The 19,582-nt window shown below is 42.0% G+C and overlaps 1 long non-coding RNA gene across 1 annotated transcript; it reads left to right on the top strand.

Moving 5' to 3' along the window:
* The first annotated feature begins 798 nt into the window (after nt 1-798).
* Nucleotides 799-19,336, top strand: LOC125456738 (uncharacterized). Its single transcript, XR_007248503.2, has 5 exons — nt 799-876; nt 9,348-9,429; nt 15,612-15,676; nt 16,503-16,585; nt 18,944-19,336. It is a non-coding gene; the product is annotated as an uncharacterized LOC125456738 (long non-coding RNA).
* The last annotated feature ends 246 nt before the right edge of the window (nt 19,337-19,582 follow it).

Here is a 19,582-nt window from a genome sequence, read left to right as displayed (position 1 = left end):
GACAGTACCAGGGGTCCGGGTTTGATCCTGGCCTCCGTCAACTGTCAGTGTAGTGTTTACATGTTCTGCCTGTGCCTGTGTGGGTTTCAGCTGGGTGCTCTGGTTTCCTCGCGCAGTCCAAAGATGTGCAACTTCAGTAGATTGGCCATGCTAAATTACCCATAGTGCTTAGGGATGTATAGATTATGCCCATGATTTATGGGAAATACAGATTTAAGGATTGGGAATAGTAGGATGCTCTTCGGTGGATTGGTGTGGACTTGTTGGGGAGAATGGCCTGTTTCCACACTCTAGGATTATATGATTCTATGATCTCCTTTGAACTTTCCCCCTCTCACTTTAAATGCATGCTCCCTAATTTTAGACATTTCAGCTCTGGGAAAAAAATTCTGACTGTTAATCCTATGCATGCATTTCATAACTTTATAGACTTCTATTGAGTCTCCAGTCAGCCTCTGCCTCCCCAGAGAAAATAACCTGAGGTTTTCTAGCTACTCCTTATAACTCATATCCTTTAATCCAGGCAGCATTTTGGTAAACTTTTTCTGCACCTTCTCTAAAGCCTCCCCATTCTTCCTATAACATGGTGAACTGAAATGCACACAATACTCTAATCCTTATTTCTGGTTGCAGCAGCAGCGCAAGCGGGAGCTTGGAGCAGGAGCCTGTCGGGAAGCCGGTGAGTCACTGTTTTTGAATCTACAAAAAGCTTCCCTCGTGAATAGGCGGAGGTACGCTGAGCAGGAGCCGACACGGACTGGTGAGTGAGTGAGGTAATATATTTGTGTGGTTGCGCTACCCGAAACACTACCCAGGTAGCGTCTCCCACCCATCCTCCTCCTCTAACCAAAACAAAAGGTTCTGTGTGCCTGATTGGTAAGGTAACAAGTTTATTTTTTATTCTTTATTTTTTAAGTCTTGGGAATTTAAAATAGTGGGAACGGAGGTCGGGGCAGTTGAATGTTCCTCCTGCAGAATGAGGGAGGTAAGGGTCACCACTAGAGTCCCTGCTGACTACATCTGCCGGAAGTGCACCCAACTCCAGCTCCTTGAAAACCACGTTAGGGAACTGGAGCTGGATGAACATAGAACATAGAACAGTACAGCACAGAACAGGCCCTTCAGCCCACGATCATTCGGGATGCAAGAGGGGGTTATTGAGAGGAGTTACAGGGAGGTAGTGACTCCTCAAGTACAGGAAAAAGGCAGATGGGTTATGGCCAGGGGACGGAAAGGGAACCGGCAGGCAGTGCAGGGATCCCCTGTAGCCATTCCCCTCAACAATAAGTATACCGTTTTGGATACTGTTGGGGGGGGACTTACCAGGGGAAAGCAGTGGGGCACAGGTCTCTGGCAGAGAGTCTATCCCTGCTGCTCAGAAGAGAAGGGTGAAGAGGAGCAGAGCATTAGTCATTGGGGACTCCATAGTTAGGGAGACAGATAGGAGGTTCTGTGGGGACGAGAGAGACTCACGGTTGGTGTGTTGCCTCCCAGGTGCCAGGGTGCGTGATGTCTCTGATCGTGTTTTTGGGATCCTTAAGGGGGAGGGGGAGCAGCCCCAAGTCGTGGTCCACTTTTCCTACCTAAGTCGTTGGTGCCAGAGAGATGGGGATTTAAGGCAGAAATTCAGGGAGCTAGGATGGAAGCTGAGAGCTAGGACGAACAGAGTTGTTGTCTCTGGTTTGTTGCCCCTGCCACATGCTACTGAGGCGAGGAATAGGGAGAGAGAGGAGTTGAACACGTGGCTACAGGGATGGTGCAGGAGGGAGGGTTTTGGATTCTCGGATAATTGGGGCTCTTTCTGGGGTAGGTGGGACCTCTACAAGCAAGATGGTCTTTACCTGAACCAGAGGGATACCGATATCGGGGGGTGAAATTTGCTCAGGCTATTCGGGTGGGTTTAAACTAATTCAGCAGGGGGATGGGCACCAAAATTGTAGTTCGATGATAGAAAAGGTTGAGAGTAGGGTGGTCCAAAATAAAGTTTCACGGAAGCAAGATGGCACCGGCAAGCAAGAAGTTGGTTTGAAGTGTGTCTACTTCAATGCCAGGAGAGTCCGGAATAAGGTGGGTGAACTTGCAGCATGGGTTAGTACCTGGGACTTCGATGTTGTGGCCATTTCGGAGACATGGATAGAGCAGGAATGGTTGTTGCAGGTTCCGGGATTTAGATGTTTCAGTAAGAACAGAGAAGATGGTAAAAGGGGCGGAGGTGTGGCATTGTTGGTCAAGGACAGTATTACAGTTGCAGAAAGGATGTTTGGGGGCTCATCAACTGAGGTAGTATGGGCTGAGGTTAGAAACAGGAAAGGAGAGGTCACCCTGTTGGGAGTTTCCTATAGGCCTCCAAATAGTTCCAGAGATGTAGAGGAAAGGATAGCAAAATGATTTTCGATAGGAGTGAGAGAGACAGGGTAGTTGTCATGGGGGACTTCAACTTTCCAAATATTGACTGGGAACACTATAGTTCAAGGACTATAGATGGGTCAGTTTTTGTCCAGTGTGTGCAGGAGGGCTTCCTGACACAGTATGTAGATAGGCCAACAAGGGGCGAAGCCACATTAGATTTGGTACTGGGTAATGAGCCTGGCCAGGTGTTAGATTTGGAAGTAGGTGAGCACTTTGGTGATAGCGATCACAATTCTGTTATGTTTACTTTAGTGATGGTATGGGATAGGTGTATACCACTGGGCAAGAGTTATAGCTGGGGGAAAGGCAATTACAATGAGATTAGGCAAGATTTAGGGAGCATAGGATAGGGAAGGAAACTGCAGGGGATGGGCGCATTAGAAATGTGGACCCTATTCAAGGAAAAGCTCCTGTGTGTCCTAGATAAGTATGTACCTGTCAGGCAGGGAGGAAGCTGTAGAGTGCGGGAGCCGTGGTTTACGAAGGAGGTGGAATCTCTGGTCAAGAGGAAGAAGAAGGCTCATGTTAGGATGAGATGTGAAGGCTCAGTTAGGGCACGTGAGGGCTACAAGGTAGCCAGGAAAGACGTAAAGAGAGAGCTCAGAAGAGCCAGGAGGAGACATGAGAAGTTGTTGGTGGATAGGATCAGGATAAACCCTAAGGCTTTCTATAGGTATTTAAGGAATAAAAGAATGACGAAAGTAAGATTAGGCCCAATCAAGGATAGTAGTGGTAAGTTGTGTGTGGAGTCAGATGAGATAGGGGAAGTGCTAAATGAATATTTTTCAACAGCATTCACTCTAGAAAATGACAATGTTGTCGAGGAGAATACTGAGATACAGGCTACTAGACTAGTTGGGATTGAGGTTCACAAGGAAGAGGTATTAGAAATCCTTCAGAGGGTGAAGATAGATAAGTCCCCTGGGCCGAATGGGATTTATCCTCGGATCCTCTGGGAAGCCAGGGAGGAGATTGCCGAGCCTTTGGCATTGATCTTTAACTCGTCATTGTCTACAGGAATAGTGCCAGATGACTGGAGGATAGCAAATGTGGTTCCCCTGTTCAAGAAGGGGAGTAGAGACAACCCTGGTAATTATAGACCAGTGAGCCTTACTTCAGTTGTTGGTAAAGTGTTGGAAAAGGGTATAAGGGATAGGATTTATAATCATCTAGAAAAGAATAAATTGATTAGGGACAGTCAGCACGGTTTTGTGAAGGGAAGGTCGTGCCTCACAAACCTTATTGAGTTCTTTGAGAAGGTGACCAAACAGGTAGATGAGAGTAAACCGGTTGATGTGGTGTATATGGATTTCAGCAAGGCGTTCGATAAGGTTCCCCACAAAAGGCTATTGTAGAAAATGCGGAGGAATGGAATTGTGGGAGACATAGCAGTTTGGATCAGAAATTGGCTTGCTGAAAGAAGACAGAGGGTGGTAGTTGATGGGAAATGTTCATCCTGGAGACCAGTTACTAGTAGTGTACCGCAAAGGTCGGTGTTGGGTCCACTGTTGTTTGTCATATTTATAAATGACCTGGGTGAGGGTGTAGAAGGATGGGTTAGTAAATTTGCAGACGACACTAAGGTCGGACGAAGGATGCTGTAGGTTGCAGAGAGACATAGATAAGCTGCAGAGCTGGGCTGAGAGGTGGCAAATGAAGTTTAATGCAGACAGGTGTGAGGTGATGCACTTTGGTAGGAGTAACCAGAAGGCAAAGTACAGGGCTAATGGTAAGATTCTTAGTAGTGTAGATGAGCAGAGAGAGCTCGATGTCCATGTACACAGATCCTTGAAAGTTGCCACCCAGGTTGACAGGCCTGTTAAGAAGGCATACAGTGTTTTAGCTTCTATTAATAGAGGGATCGAGTTCCAGAACCAAGAGGTTATGGTGAAGCTGTACAAAACTCTGGTGCGGCCACACTTGGAGTATTGTGTACAGTTCTGGTCACCGCATTTATAAGAAGGATGTGAAAGCTTTGGAAAGGTTGCAGAGGAGATTTACTAGGAAGTTGCCTGGTATGGAGGGAAAGTCTTACGAGGAAAGGCTAAGGGACTTGAGGCTGTTTTCGTTAGAGAGAAGAAGGTTGAGAGGTGACTTAATTGGAACATATAAAATAATCAGAGGGTTAGGTAGGGTGGATAGAGAGAGCCTTTTTCCTAGGATGGTGACGGCGAGCACAAGGGAGCATAGCTTTAAATTGAGGGGTGAAAGATATAGGACAGATGTCAGACGTAGTTTCTTTCCTCAGAGAGTAGTAAGGGAATGGGACACTTTGCTTGCAATGGTTGTAGATTCGCCAACTTTAAGTACATTTAAGCCGTCATTGGATAAGCATATGGATGTACATGGAATAGTGTAGGTTAGATGGGCTTGAGATCGGTATGACAGGTTGGCACAACATCGAGGGCCGAAGGGCCTGTACTGTGCTGTAATGTTCTATGTTCTTATAAAACTGCAACATGGCATTCTGATTCTTGTATTCACTTCCCCAACCAATAAAGGCAAGATTGCTATATGCCTTCTTTACTACCCAATCTATTTGCGTGGCTACTTTTAGGAAGCTATGGACTTGAACCCCAAGATCCCTCTGTACATCAGTGCTGTCCGGGATCCTGCCATTAGCTGTATACTTTTCCTTAACGTTTGATCTCCCAAAGTGCAGCACCTCACACTTACTCAGATTAAGCTCGGTCAGCCATTTCTCTGCTCATATCTGCAACTGATCTATATCCCGCTATATCCTTTGACAACCTTCTACACTATCCACAACTCCATTGATCTTTGTATCATCTGCAAACTTACCCATCTACATTGGCATCCAAGTTATTTCTATATATCACAAACAGTGGAGGTCCCAGTATGGATCCCTGCAGAAAACCACCAGTCAAAGACCTCCAGCCTGAAAGACACACTTCCACCACCACTCTCTGCCTTCTATGGGTTAGGAATCCACATGGCCAAGTTACCATCTACCATCCCATCTATCTTAATCTTCTCGATAAGCCTACCGCGAGGGACCTTATTAAAAGCCTTCCTAAAATCTGTTTAAACCTCAGTATTGCTTTACCTTCTCCAGTAAAGTTTCAGTTATGAGGTGATGAGGTAATTGTAAAAGTATTGGCATCCATTTTGGCATGATAGATCTTAATGTCTTTTCTTTGTCTACAACTGACTGGGAGTATACAGTTCACATCCAAATCCTTTGTGTCAGTATTAGCTGGAATGTCCATCCAGTGCAATATTTCACAATCTTCTGGAAGTATGATTGTGGTTTTCTGGGATGGGAAGGGAGTGAATGAGATCCACCTAGGCAGCTTCAGTGTCTGCCATTAGCATGCCTGTCCTTTTTGTCCCACAGTTTGTTGAAATGGTAGAGAATAATCTTTCAAGTAATCCCACGTGAGAGGGTCACATCAATAAATGGGAATCCTGATTGGAAGATCTATGAATGCAAAAGGAAATTCATGCTACAGTTGGATGTTTGTCGTACAGAGCAGGCCCAGGAAGTAACCTACTGTGCAAATAGATCCTGAACATCTCTTGCTATGCTTCTCCCGTAATCCAGAGCTGACCAGGCAGAGAAATAATTTTATAATTATGTAAAGGGAAAGTTACCATAATCCCAAAGCACCATAGGGCTTCATTAGAAAGAGATGATTGGTGGTGAGTTTAACCTGAAGGTCACTTTTTCTTGGATGAGGGGAGAGGTTGAGAAGGTGAGGCCTTGATGGTAAACTCAGGCTAATAGGAGTTGAACCCATGCTGTTACTGCAAACCAACCATCCAACCAATTGAGCAAACCACCTAACTGAACACATAGACGGCACAAAAATCTTGAAGCAAGGATTCTTTATTCCACTGGCATCAGATTATTACAAACATGAAGTGAAATTCAGATTAAATAAGGAAGTAATTTACAGTATTTACATGGAATTAGGTCAGTGGATCTTGCATTGGGTTGAGGAATTCTTTGTCTGCTTCTCTTCCCTGTGATTCCTCCTTCCCGCAAAGAGACACACAGAGGCTCTATTCGACTGCTCCAACTAACCAAGTTTCTATTGTCATCTGCTGCTGGATATCCTGGCACCACACTCTCAGCTGCCCAGTTCAATGCCCAATCTTACCATCACCATCTGATGCCGGGTGTCATGTTACAATCAGCAGTAACTTGTGGCTCAAACTTAGGCAAACTTCTTCTGTCTAACATTTCCACCAAAACGCCCAGTATAGCATCAAAGATCTTTGGTTCCTTCTCTCCTTCCTATTGAGCCTGATTCAATGTTTATTCTGCATACCCTCTCTCTGATCAAATAGGGAGTTTTTCCCCGTTAAGGGATGTCAGCTGGCTCCAAGTAGTGTAGTCTAGCTTTAAGCAATTCTAGCCACTCAGAAACATGTGCCCCCTGATAAGGCATGCAGCCATTCAGCAGCACAATTAGAGTTGGCTACATGCAGCTCCCAAACAAATGAGGAGACAGCGCAATGTGATATTCACACCAGTTTTCATGCCCAGTCCCATTTCACAGCCAAACTGTTCAAACAAAATTGTTTTAAAAAGATGGATAGGAATTGCCAATTTACAAACTTGGCTTTGCTTCATCAATATCTCCCCAATGGAGGAAGAAATTTTGTAAGCAGAAAAGAGCGAACCATTGATTCTATGACAATAAAAGTTGCTCAGACAGTTAACCTTGGGCCATTTACTATTAGAGACAGCTCTGTATATTGGATCAGAGCTGTGTCCCAACAATAAAGATAAATAAAAACTGTTGGAAATACTGAGCAAGTCTTGTAGCATCTGTGGAGGAAGAAGCAAAGACAACAGGAAGGGATTTTTCTAAGACCTCAGCAGCTTAACATTGGAACCAAATGGTAGACCTCAGCCTGTACGTGATGGGAATCAGACAGGCTGATCTATTTTCTCCTAGTTGGCCATCTCTGGGTTTGCCAACTTATGAAGGATGGTAGCCAGGGAGCTGGCAGCCAACCACTTGGATTAGACAGGAAAGCTCTCCAGTTGGATTGTTTGGGGTTTGGGAGCATGACTTTCCTGTGTGCAGCCTACTTTTCGGGCCAGAACCTTCATTAACCTCAACTCTGCTGCAACAGGGCCACAAAATGACCATTAATTTTGGCTTTAAATCATCTTTGTACAGCAGCAATAAGTCCATTTGCAACAGCCTTAATTGGGAAACCTCCCCAGGCACAGGAACACATTAGGGACGCACCCCAAAGAGGAAGCCTCCTTTTTCCCTAGCTCTCCCACCTCTAATCCCATTACCACAGAGCTGAGAAATTTTAACACCATCTTTCAGGTCAATGACCTTTCATCAGGACCTGAAAGGGGTGGCATGGCAGCTCAGTTGTTAGCACTGTTGCCTCACAGTGACACTGACCCAGTTTCAATTCTACCTTCAGACAACCACCTGTGTGGGATTGTGCATTGCCCCTGTGTCTGCATGGGTTTCCTTTGGTTGCTCAGGTTTCCTCCCACAGTCCAAAAATGTGCAGGTTAGTTGGATTGGCCATACTAAATTGCCCATAGTGCCCAAGGATTTGCAGGCTACGTGGATTAGCTATGGGTAATGTAGGGTTACAGGTTTAGGGTGGGGTGGGGTAGATCTGGGTGGGATGGTCTTTAGAGGGTCGGTGTGGAAACAATGGGCTGAATGGCCTGCTTCCACACCGTAGGGATTCTATGATTCTATGAAATTGTTCAGCACGGGAAGCAAGGTGAGAAAGAAAGAAGAGAATGTATGTGATAGAGTAGAAGACAGAAATATGTACATGACAAAAGGAATTATGGGACAATGCAAAAAATTAAATAGAGATGAGCAAAGAAACAATAGATGGGCCTGCAGGAGTTGTAATGGCAACATCAGTATTATTACCAAGGCCTACTGGCTGAAAATAAGGGAGCGAAGGTTATTAAATGAAATTGTCTAACTTGTATCCGAGATAATAGGAACTGCAGATGTTGGAGAATCTGAGATAACAGGGTGTAGAGCTGGATGAACACAGCAGGCCAAGCAGCATCATAGGAGCAGGAAAGCTGACATTTCGGGTCTAGACCCACGGCCATACTTGTTTAACTGTTGTTGAGTTCAAGAAACTGTAAAGCACCTAAATATACGATGAAGGTCTATTGCTTGAGCTCCCCTAATACTTCATTGCCCTGCCGTGCAGGAGATTGAGATTGGACAAGTCACACTGTAGCAGAGAATTAAAATGACAGGAGACTAAAAACTCCTGGTCACATTTATGGACTTCATGTAAATATTCTGCAAGTTTCACCAAAATAGAAACTGTAAGCGCTGGTGAAATTCAAGTTTGGTCCCATTCCCTTCACAAAACCCTGGCCTACTCCTCCATCACTCCTAATACTTCATCACATCCCATGCCCATGGAACCTTTCTGTGCAATTGCAGCAGATACAACACTTGCCCCTTCAACTCCTCCCTCTCAGTGTCGAAGACCTCAATACACTTTCTAGGTGAAACATCATGTTACTTGTATTTACTGTAATCTACTCTATTCTTTTCACTGCTGACAATGTAGTCTCCTTTATGTTGGCATGGTAAAATGCAGAATGATTACTTTGCTCCATCCATGAGAATGAACCCAACCTTCCAGTTGCTCATCATTCCAAAAAACCATCTTGCTCCCACACTAACATTTCTCTTCTGGGTCTGCTTCCAATGAAGTTCAATGTAAGCTATAGGAACAACACCTAAGTATCCATTTAGGTACCTAGGCCTCTAGGACTCAATTTTGAGTTTAACAATTATGTCCTCTGTTTACCATTTCTGTTTATAATCCTCCCCCCATCTCAGGGATGTCTTGTTTCTGTCTTGTTAGCTTTGCTGTGAGTAGAGTGACCCATTTTCTCCTTTTCATATAATATTTACACCTACTTTACATCTCTATCTCTCCTTTAGCACTTCCTTTGACTATTGCACTGGGCATCCTCACCAGCTCTTCTACTTGCTCCTCCTCCTAATCTGTGAACAGTATAAAAAGGTACAATTTTCCAGCTCCTTTTAGTTTAGAAGAGTATTTGGACTTAAAATATTAAACTCCATTTCTCTTCCTTCATATGCTTCAGCACTTTATTCTTTTATTTCAGATTTTCAGCATCCACAGTATTTTGCTTTTGTTTTTGGGCTCACCCAATCTGTTTTTAGTTTCCCCGAAGAGTCATCAACAAAGATTACATTTTGCTTGTTCTGAAGAAGATTTATATTCAACTTGAAACATTAACCCTGTTTCTCTCTCTCCACAGGTGTTGCCAGTCCTGGTGAGGGCTGATTCATTTATATCTCAAATTTCCAGCAGTTTCTGCAGTGGTTAGAATTTGAGGGTTTGGGACCACAGTTATCAATTAAAGGAAGTAAACCATTCATAAGGAATTTTCAAATTTGTTATATTTATTAGGAAACAACAGATAAGATAATGATACATTAATTGGACAAAAGGCATATATGATCTGTGAAAATTGAAGATGATTCACTGATACCAGAGGAGGAACAGATAGTTGGCATAGTGTGCAAATCTCATTAAAATTGTAAAGGTAGCCTCCAGCCAAAGTGTTAGGGAACTTTTCTCTCAATTTCTTTTGGTTGACTTTCCATCTGATGAAGAGAGCTGCCTGTCAGGATCCACCTGACAAAGACTATGTTTTGACCTTTTACACCTGTAAATAGACTTTTATTCTTTGACTGGTAGTTTCTGCTATATCAGTCATTCATTTGAATGATTCTAAGCAATGGAAGCAAGACAACTAATCACAACATCAAAATAACCATTCTCCAACTGCCCACCTCCAACTTGAAACAAAATCTCTATTTTCCTAAGCACTGCATTGATAATAAAGATGTCAATTTATAGAATATTGTGGCCTTATTGGCCTTTATTGGGCAGCACAGAGGCTTAGTGGTTAGCACTGCTGCCTCAGAGTGCCAGGGACCTGGGTTTGATTCCACCCTCAGGTGACTGTCTGATGTTTGCACATTCTCCCTGTGCCTGCGTGGTTTGCTCTGGTTTCCTCCCACATTTCAAAAATGTGCAGGTTAGATAGATTGACTATACCAAATTTGATTTATTTACATACAGTGAAAAGTCTTGTTTTGCAGCAGTAAAGGCAGATCATGGCAGACAAGGACATCTAGATCATAGGGTGCTTAGACAGATCAAGGCATACCAGGCATACAAGGTTCTGACTGCGTGGGAGGTGCACAAAAGCAAGGTCAACATTGGATTTGAAATTAGAGAGGCCCATTCAGCAGGCTGAGAACAGCTGGGAGGAAGCTTTTCTTGAACTTATTGGTGCATGTGTTTGAACTTCTGTACCTTTTGCCTGATAGAAGAGGTTAGAAGAGAGTATTGCCAGGTTGGGAGGGGTCTTTGATGTGTTGGCAGCCTTTCTGCAGCAACAGGAAATGTAAAAGGAGTACATGGATAGGAGGTTGGCTTGTGGTGGTCTGGGCTGTGTTCACAAATTTCTGTAGTTTCCTACGGTCCTGGGCAGAACAGGTACCACACATAGTCATTATGCATCCAGACAGAATGCATTGAGTGGTGCATCTGTAAATGTTGGTGAGGGTCTTTATGAACATGCCAATTTCCTCAGCCTCCTGAGGAAGAAGAGGCATTATTGTGTTTTCTTGACTCTTGCATTTACATGGGAGTCCAGGACAGATTGTTGGTTATCGTCACTCCTAGGAACCTGACACTCTTGGCCCTCTCCAACTCAGCTCTGCTGATGAAGATAGTGACATGTCAATTGCCCATAGTATTCAGGGATGTGCAGGTTAGGTGAATTAACCATGGGAAATACAAGGTTACAGGGATAGGGTAGAGGTGTTTGTCTGGGTGGAATGTTCTGCAGAGGGTTGATATGGACTCGATAGGCCAAACGGCCTGATTCCACACTAGAGGGATTCTATGATTTCACCTTTCTTTTGTCCTTGTTTAGTAGAACTAGTTTACATTTGGGGAAAGCAGATAGTACTGCTGCAGTGGTTAGACGTGGTGTCATGCTACACAGGAAATATGAGAAAAATTCAGTTTTAAAGGGACCCTAATTTTCAGCACATTATTTTTCTTTTAAGTTAAAAAAGAAGTTGAACAAGTTCAACCAGATGGAGGAGGGTGACGGTGGTTTTGGAGCAGTCAGGCTTCAAATCAAGAAAGAATTGGTGGGTCTATGGATCACTCCATTGAGGGAATAGAGGTGGGAAGGATTGAAAGTTTCAGTCGGAAAGAGAGGGTTAAAACCAGGAAACTGGTAAAGTGGCGGAAGATGTCAGAAGATTCATGAATAAAGGTCAGTAGGTACAAGACATGGGTAAAACAAAAAGACAGCTGAGACTGAAAGAAATAAATTTTGACTTGTACGCACATCGAAATGACAAATTTCACAGAATTACAAAATCTAACTGAAAAAATCTACAAAGTAGAAAATCAGTTTCAAATATAAATAGTTATACTTTAGAGTGTGCAACATTTCTTTGCTAGCTGCTTTCAAGGAAGTCCACCATTATCACTTTAACAGCAAAGTTCAAATGCTATTCACTTTATGGTAAACTCTATTATTCCCTGGATACTTATCACATTATAAGATGATTATTGTGACATTTCAGAAGAAATTAGATTAAAATCTTAAATTCTCACTGAAATTTCACCGGATCTAATCAAACCCACTTAAAAATGGCAAATCCTAGGTTGTGATAGCAATAAGTGCATATCTGAAGAAACGTCCTAACTGGAAACGTCAGCTTTCCTGCTCCTTTGATGCTGCCTGACCCTAGGTTGCACCATGTCTCTTTCCTACTTGTTTTTGTGCAACTGAGAAAAAGCTTAGCCCAGCCAGATGCTTATGGTGGCAAGTGACTGAAGGCCTAAAGGCCTAACTTCCCTCCCTTTCTCATTGGAAACAGAGCTTATGACTTGGTGACCTCCCACGAGCATCTGGGCTAGGGATGCAGAGCAAAATGTAAAATTCTTCACCTATCCCATCATTGACAAAAATAATGCACCAAAAATAATCTGACAGAGTTCCTGCATTTTAAGGCTACTGTGCCATCTCTTGATGCATAATCTCAATCCTTTCCTCTCCCTCTTTTACAGTGGTGGGAGGCTCAGAGTTAGCAGACCGGCAATAAGCAGCATAAATATTGAGGGTCTGTATTTATTTGGTGTTAGGCAATTTACTTAATAAGAAAAGGTAGATTGAAGATGGTTGTCATGTGAATAAGATCCAGATTTCAGGAAGCCATCCCTAAGAAAGCAAAAACAAGTGATGATAATGAAATGCCTATCACATATGTATTTCCCTAATGCTCCATGTTTATAGCCGTGATTAAAGGAATATATGCAGGAAGAAATAGTAGTATGAAGGGCCCTCAGATGACATTTGACCCAGAATGGTTACTGTGCTATATTAAACAGTGAATAAAAAATGAGAGAAGTGTTATGGCATATTTAAGATCATGAATACTTAAATCACACATAGCAAAACTTACTTTCTCTTTCTGGGCTCTTGTCTTACAGTGGCTACACCAGAAAACTTAATTATCATAAGGTATTGTTACAAAGTTGACTATCTCTTGTAGCAATTGTAACAAGGTCAGCCAGGTGGACTCCATAGGATGAGTTCCCTGATTGGGGCTGTTAACCTGATCCAATCAGGCAGTTCTGGCTAACATAAAAAGGTTGAGTGTCAGTGATCCTGACACCCTGGTGTCTGACTCTGTATGAGACAGTACTAAGGCCAAGAAACTGCTACGTATAAATAAAGGGTGAGTTGGTGCTAGGATAGCAGCCTCTTGGGAAGTTGTTTTGCCTCTAGTTATGGTTATATTTGAAAGCACAATAAGCTTAAAGTAGCTTCTTTGATGCCCTGGTGTACATTTCTAATTGGTTGTGACTGGTTAATAGGAGTGGAATGAGTGAGTGAGGAGAGATGTGCCTACCCTGATTACCACCCATTTAAAATGTCATCCAATATACCAGTCAGAATTTCTTTTTAATGAGGCTATTGATACCTCCCAGTTTACAATTAAATATAGTAAAATGAGGCCTTGGTGACATTTACATATTTGTTGATTTGTACTCAGTCTCTGCTATATAAAATTTGTGTCTGAGACTAAGTGTGCATTTGAAAAAAAACCCAGAGAAAGATCTGGCACAACAATTTGTGGTGTTTTTGGCTTTTAGCTTGTATTTTTGTTTTCTTTCCTATTGACAATTAGTTGGTCAGCATTTTCACCAAAATTTCTGACAACTTCATATTTTAGTTAAGTTCATGATTTAGGGCAGTAAGGTCAGAACTCAGATGGCACCAGGTTGTGGTCTGACAGGTTTATTTGAAATCACAAGCTTTTGGAGAATTGTTCCTTTTGTCAGGTGAAGTGACAATGCTGCAAAAGCTTATGATTTCTAATAAACCTGTTGGACTACAGCCAGGTGTGGTCTGATATCAAACTTTGTCCCCCTAAATCCAACACTGGCAGCTCTACTTCATGGTTTCTCTATAGGAAACAGCCTTCAATTAACATTTTTGATGGAAGCAAATGATGATGAAAGTCAGACAGCACTTGAAGTAGCTTACACCAAATTTTCAATATCTAGCTACTACATTTACATTTAAAAGCATATGTGCCAATAAGGAGCACACAGCCTAACAATGTGGGCTATGGATCAGCTGATAGCCTGATCCAGAGATGTGCCATCTGCTGCAAAGATGCCAAAAGCTAACATGCACTTTAGGACTAGACCAGTGCATGACAACTAACAGTTAGGTGTATTTTGACTCCTTTTACTTCCTATCCATGTTACCATTCAATCTGATCACAAGTGGTGCTGACCAGTATTAATATGTTTACTACTGCCACGTCGTAAACTATCTCCACTTTTTTATCTAGCAAATTGTGTTCATAATGTTGACCCCACCACCTTCCATCACTTAACTGGTTAAAAAAAATACAAGCTGAAAGCCCCTGGTATTTCTTTAGCAGACAGTTGATTGGAGGAGGTCACAAATTTGCCAGTGACCTAGATGTGCTGAGTTCTCAATTGAAGTTGTGAATCTAAGCCTTTTTCCACACTCTGCAAAAACAAAAGTTTAAACTGGGGTTGGGGTTGGGGTTGGGGTTGGGGTGGGGATGGGCAGTGCAGGCTGGGCAGAGATTCCCTACAACTGGAGTGCTGGCATTTTCAATTCTCAGAGCAATTCACAGTAGGGTCTGCAGAGGAGTGGCAGCTCGGATAAGGTGTAGATGCCTGATAGAGGCAGCTCTTTTAAAACTAGTGTCAAACAAGGTCAGCTTAGTTTTTTGTGCATGTCTAGGAGTTGAGATCGCTATGCCACCCCTTCAATTGAGCACAACTTCTCAGTAATTAGTCCTAGCCCCATTTTTTTCATCCTGCGTACTACTTGTGCCAACTACTGGATTTTATCACATACATTTTTTTTAACAAAGTAATCATTGCATTCACAGAAACTATTTGAATAAAAGCAAAATACAACAGATGCAGGAAATTTGAAACAAAAACTGAGAATTCTTGAGAAGCGCAGCAGGTCTGGCTGCAACTGTGGAGAGTGAAACAGAGTTAATGTATTGAGTCCACCATGACTACTAACGGACTCAAAATTTTAATTGTTCCTCACTCCACTGATTCTGATAGACTTGGTAAGTTTCAACAGCATTCTGTGTATAAAATAAGGCTACACTTTTTGGCTCAGTGATTGGCACTGCTGTCTCACAGTACCAGGGACCCAGGTTCAATTCTAGCCTCAGGTGACTGTCTGTGTGGGGTTTGTACGTTCTCTACGTGTCTGTGTGGGTTTCCTCCGGGCGCTCCAGTTTTCTCTCACAATCCAAAGGTAAGTTAGGTGGATTAGCCATGGGAATGGCAGGAATAGGGCAGGGGGCTGAGTCTGGTGAGATGCTCTTCAGACAATCAGTGTGGACTTCTCGGGCTGAATGGCCTGTTTCCACACTGTAGGGATTCTTTGAACATTTTCCTCCTTTTAGAACATCATTTATCTTTAAATTTGCCAATCGCTACAGAAGACAGTTTACTATGCTGTATTTCTACTTTCTGGTTCTTCCTGGGGCATCTAATGTTAAAACTGATTTATCCTGTGTGGATAAGGCTAACTCAGAATCTAACTTCTTCAAACTTTTCTTTTCTGACAGTGTCGTTCAGTTCAGTTTCCTGAGCTTACCCTTTATTCCCTGAAAAGGAACAATCCAATATTGAGGTAAAGTTCCACCTTACATCACACACCTATTTTACTCTACTGTGTCTGGAAATATTTATAAATTAATATATGGCTTATGATTTCTTTGGAGAGTTCAGCAATCATTGACCATTCTCAACTTGGCTTGAGGAAGTGTACCACTTGTCCCACTAACTAACTCTTTTTCATCTTAAAAGAATTGACCAGCATTGGTGCTGATGTTTGTAAATGGTTATATGGCCTGGACAGACTTCCAAAAAAAACATTCATTTGCAGTGTCTCATGCAGGTTTTTTAATTAAAAGGAAATATGAGATTATTTGATAGGATACTGCATTTTAATATACAAGTTGAAACACCATTGCTAGATCCAATGGAAATTCTGGTACTGGAGCAGTGCTGTTTGAAATGTCAGAGAGTGATATGTCTGCTCACCTGACATAAAATTTGGGGATATGGTGATTTGCCTGAAAGTTGCAGACACGTGTATCATTTATGGTACTATTGTAATATTCACTGTTGAGTTGCTATTCTTGTCCAAGATTCTTGTCCAACTGCAGACTGATATCACCAGTACTACACTGATAATGAGGAGCTCAGTGATGGTAGCACCTGGTGCTTGTGAGGTGTGAGTAGTTAAGTACACTTTTTTTAAAGGCAGCTCACCTTGAGGACTTCCTATGTTGTGTACATACAATGCTGAAACTCTGCCTGGCACTAGTCTTTAAATTTGCAAGCTGCCAACCCAGAAATCAGTTGATTGCCTACCTCATAAATTGTTATATGTTTGATTGTTTTATATAAACTAATGCATGTAGTTAATCAATCTCTGACTGCTTAATCTACAGGTAAAACACGTGGTGAACAGTTATACATTATGTTAACATGCATGAGACAACCTTTGATATCTCTGATCATTACTGCATTTCTGGTAAGCAGACAAAACCCTGTTGAGATAATAAAATGTGAGGCTGGATGAACACAGCAGGCCAAGCAGCATCTCAGGAGCACAAAAGCTGACGTTTCGGGCCTAGACCCTTCATCAGAGCCTCTCTGATGAAGAGTCTAGGCCCGAAACGTCAGCTTTTGTGCTCCTGAGATGCTGCTTGGCCTGCTGTGTTCATCCAGCCTCACATTTTATTATCTTGGAATTCTCCAGCATCTGCAGTTCCCATTATCTCTAAGACCCTGTTGAGAGTCTAGTTCAACTTGTGTGAGAAAGGAAAGTGATTAAGGTGCGAGATGGATCAATATTGTCAGACTCTCTGCAAAATTCCCTGGTTTAATTTGGGACAGATCAGACCTGCTCACACTATTCAATATACTTAAACAGCGTCAGGGTGAAAGTTTCCAGATTTGAGTGTATCTGATGAGGAAAACAAACCATTAAAATTTGCTTGATTATTGAGAATGAAGATCTACACAGATGTAACATGTTAGAATTACCAGTTGAAGAGACAGAAGATTCCAAAAGATATGGACTACATTGAGAGATCAATTCAGAGTAAGGTTAAACTTCTGTGTTCATAGAATAGAATTCACATCAAATGCCTACAGATCCCATAGACTACTTCAAGAGCAAAATGCAGAGAAAATGGCACTTTATGGGATTTTTCAGATGGAAAGCTAGCAAACTGTTAACGATTGCATGAGCCTCAATGGAAACTTTCCGGAAAGTTTTGAGAAACTTTTAGCATCTTTTAGCATCAAAAAAAATTGAATGATTAACATGTGTTCCTTACAAATCAAGGCACTTATGGGTCCTCAGTGCAATCTTGTTGGTTGTCATGCACCCAGTTGAGAGCCAGCAGTCTAGAGTCGTCCTGCATGGTTCAGAACATTTGCATCTGACACGGAAGTCAAAGGGAAATTGGTACCCTGCTTTGTGGATAGGGACCTATTAAATATGTGTGGTGTCCCTCACAATACACGAATGTATCTTTTCAGATGTTTTTAGGATGTGATGTGTACAATGCATTACTGCTTCTCCACACGACCCTCAATATAATGGTCTTACATAATGTACTGTTTAAACTGTAAAATCCATGGTAGTCCAGTGTAAAATGACTTGGCAGGACTTTTGGATAGTTATGTTAAATCTAAATACTCAAGGCAGCAGTTTACCCTTAGTTTTCATGTTCACAAGACAGATCCATATAGTTCATCACCCTTAGATTCTCATCACTCAGCTACATGTGCACCATGTGTTCTTGGAAAGAAGGGCGAACATGATTCAAGAGCATGATCAATGAACTTGCAAATAGTTATCCCAAATTAATTGGGACAAAGCAATATAGTTCAAGATTTTCTTGTGAACACATGGTTTCATGGAATGATGCATTATCGTGACCAACTGAAGGCATCTGACACTGTAAAAACCAATAGTCAAATCCTGCTGAGAAATATCTGAGTCGCATATAATCAACCACTTATCACACAGGGAAATGACTCAGATCCTGAAGACATCATGCAAAATATTAAACACTCATCCACTACAAATGATACACATCCATCTGAAATAGCAGATAACACACTGCAGAGTGAAGCCAAGTTGTGATAACTGTATAAGGACTATATCTGCTTGTGCCATGGTCTTGTCATACATTTGCCAGAGGGTGTTATTTTATCATGTACAGATAATGTATCTATGAGACTCTTTGTGCATATTTATTTTTAAATAATTTTCCCGTTCGTTAATGAAAGTTGCAGGTAACTTGTGTTATTTAATAGATCCCAAAAGGCAGTGTACTTTTCAGACAATGAGATGACATCATGATATATGACATTCCAGTATAGGGTCCTTGCCTCACCTTCAGTGTGTACTGCAATGGAGTTGATGTAATGAATAATAATTGCAGTTAATTGTGTATATTGTTAGGTCCTGTCATACAGTTGTAACGTCAGTAAGCATAGATTACAGACTACATGCAGTGTAGCTAGTTAGTGCTGATAATGAATAGGTTGTGTCAACAAGAATTTTGTCTTCATGTACTAATATATAGGGAACCATTCAGATACATCATACTGGCAGTATTGATTGACCCAAGAAACAACATCAACTACCTGCTCAGAGATAATGGGAACTGCAGATGCTGGAGAATCCAAGATAACAAAGTGTGAAGCTGGATGAACACAGCGGGCCAAGCAGCATCTCAGGAGCACAGATGCTGCTTGGCCTGCTGTGTTCATCCAGCTTCACACTTCGTTATCAGCTACCCGCTGCAAGTTTTCTTCACTGTACACACTCCCTGATTTAGAGCTATAATCACTGCTCCTTCATTCTTGCTAGGTCAAAGCAATGGAACTTCCTTCCTACTAGCACCCCCAGGACAGTTCCTACAACCCAAAGAAGGCAGCTCATCACTACCTTCTCAAGGACAATAAATGTTGCCCCAGCCAGCAATGTCCAGATCCTGTGAATGAATTTTTTACGAAGTTTTGATGTGCAAAGTTAATCAGCTTTGGATGAGCAATTGATCATCTGTCCATTATCATTAAAATGATACTCATCTCATTACAGTTCAGGCTTTGATGTTGTCCAAGGTCTGTTGTAGGTTGGGCTGGATTGAAGAAGTTACAAATGGAACTAAACTTTGTAAAATTATCATGAGAGAAGACATTACCCTCAGGAATTCCAGCAAAAATGTCTGGGATGTAATAATCGGCTTCTGACAGCTAAAGTTGCCTGCGTATATGTTAAAAATTATTTGAATTGATTTTACTCCTTAGTGACCTTAGTTTTGTGAGATGGTGTCATATTTGATTGACTTCACTTTCTTCAATTTAAAAATAAAGAAAAGCTCATCATTAATTTCATTTGTGATTATGGCTCAATTATTATGGACTTACAGAGGTTTATAAAATCATGAGAAAAGGTGAATAGAAAAGGTATTTTCCACAGGGTGTGGGAGTGCAAATCTAGGGGCAT

Source organism: Stegostoma tigrinum, chromosome 12 (assembly GCF_030684315.1).
Source record: "Stegostoma tigrinum isolate sSteTig4 chromosome 12, sSteTig4.hap1, whole genome shotgun sequence".
In the NCBI taxonomy this organism is placed as follows: Eukaryota; Metazoa; Chordata; class Chondrichthyes; order Orectolobiformes; family Stegostomatidae; genus Stegostoma; species Stegostoma tigrinum.
This window is presented reverse-complemented; position numbering and strand designations above follow the sequence as displayed.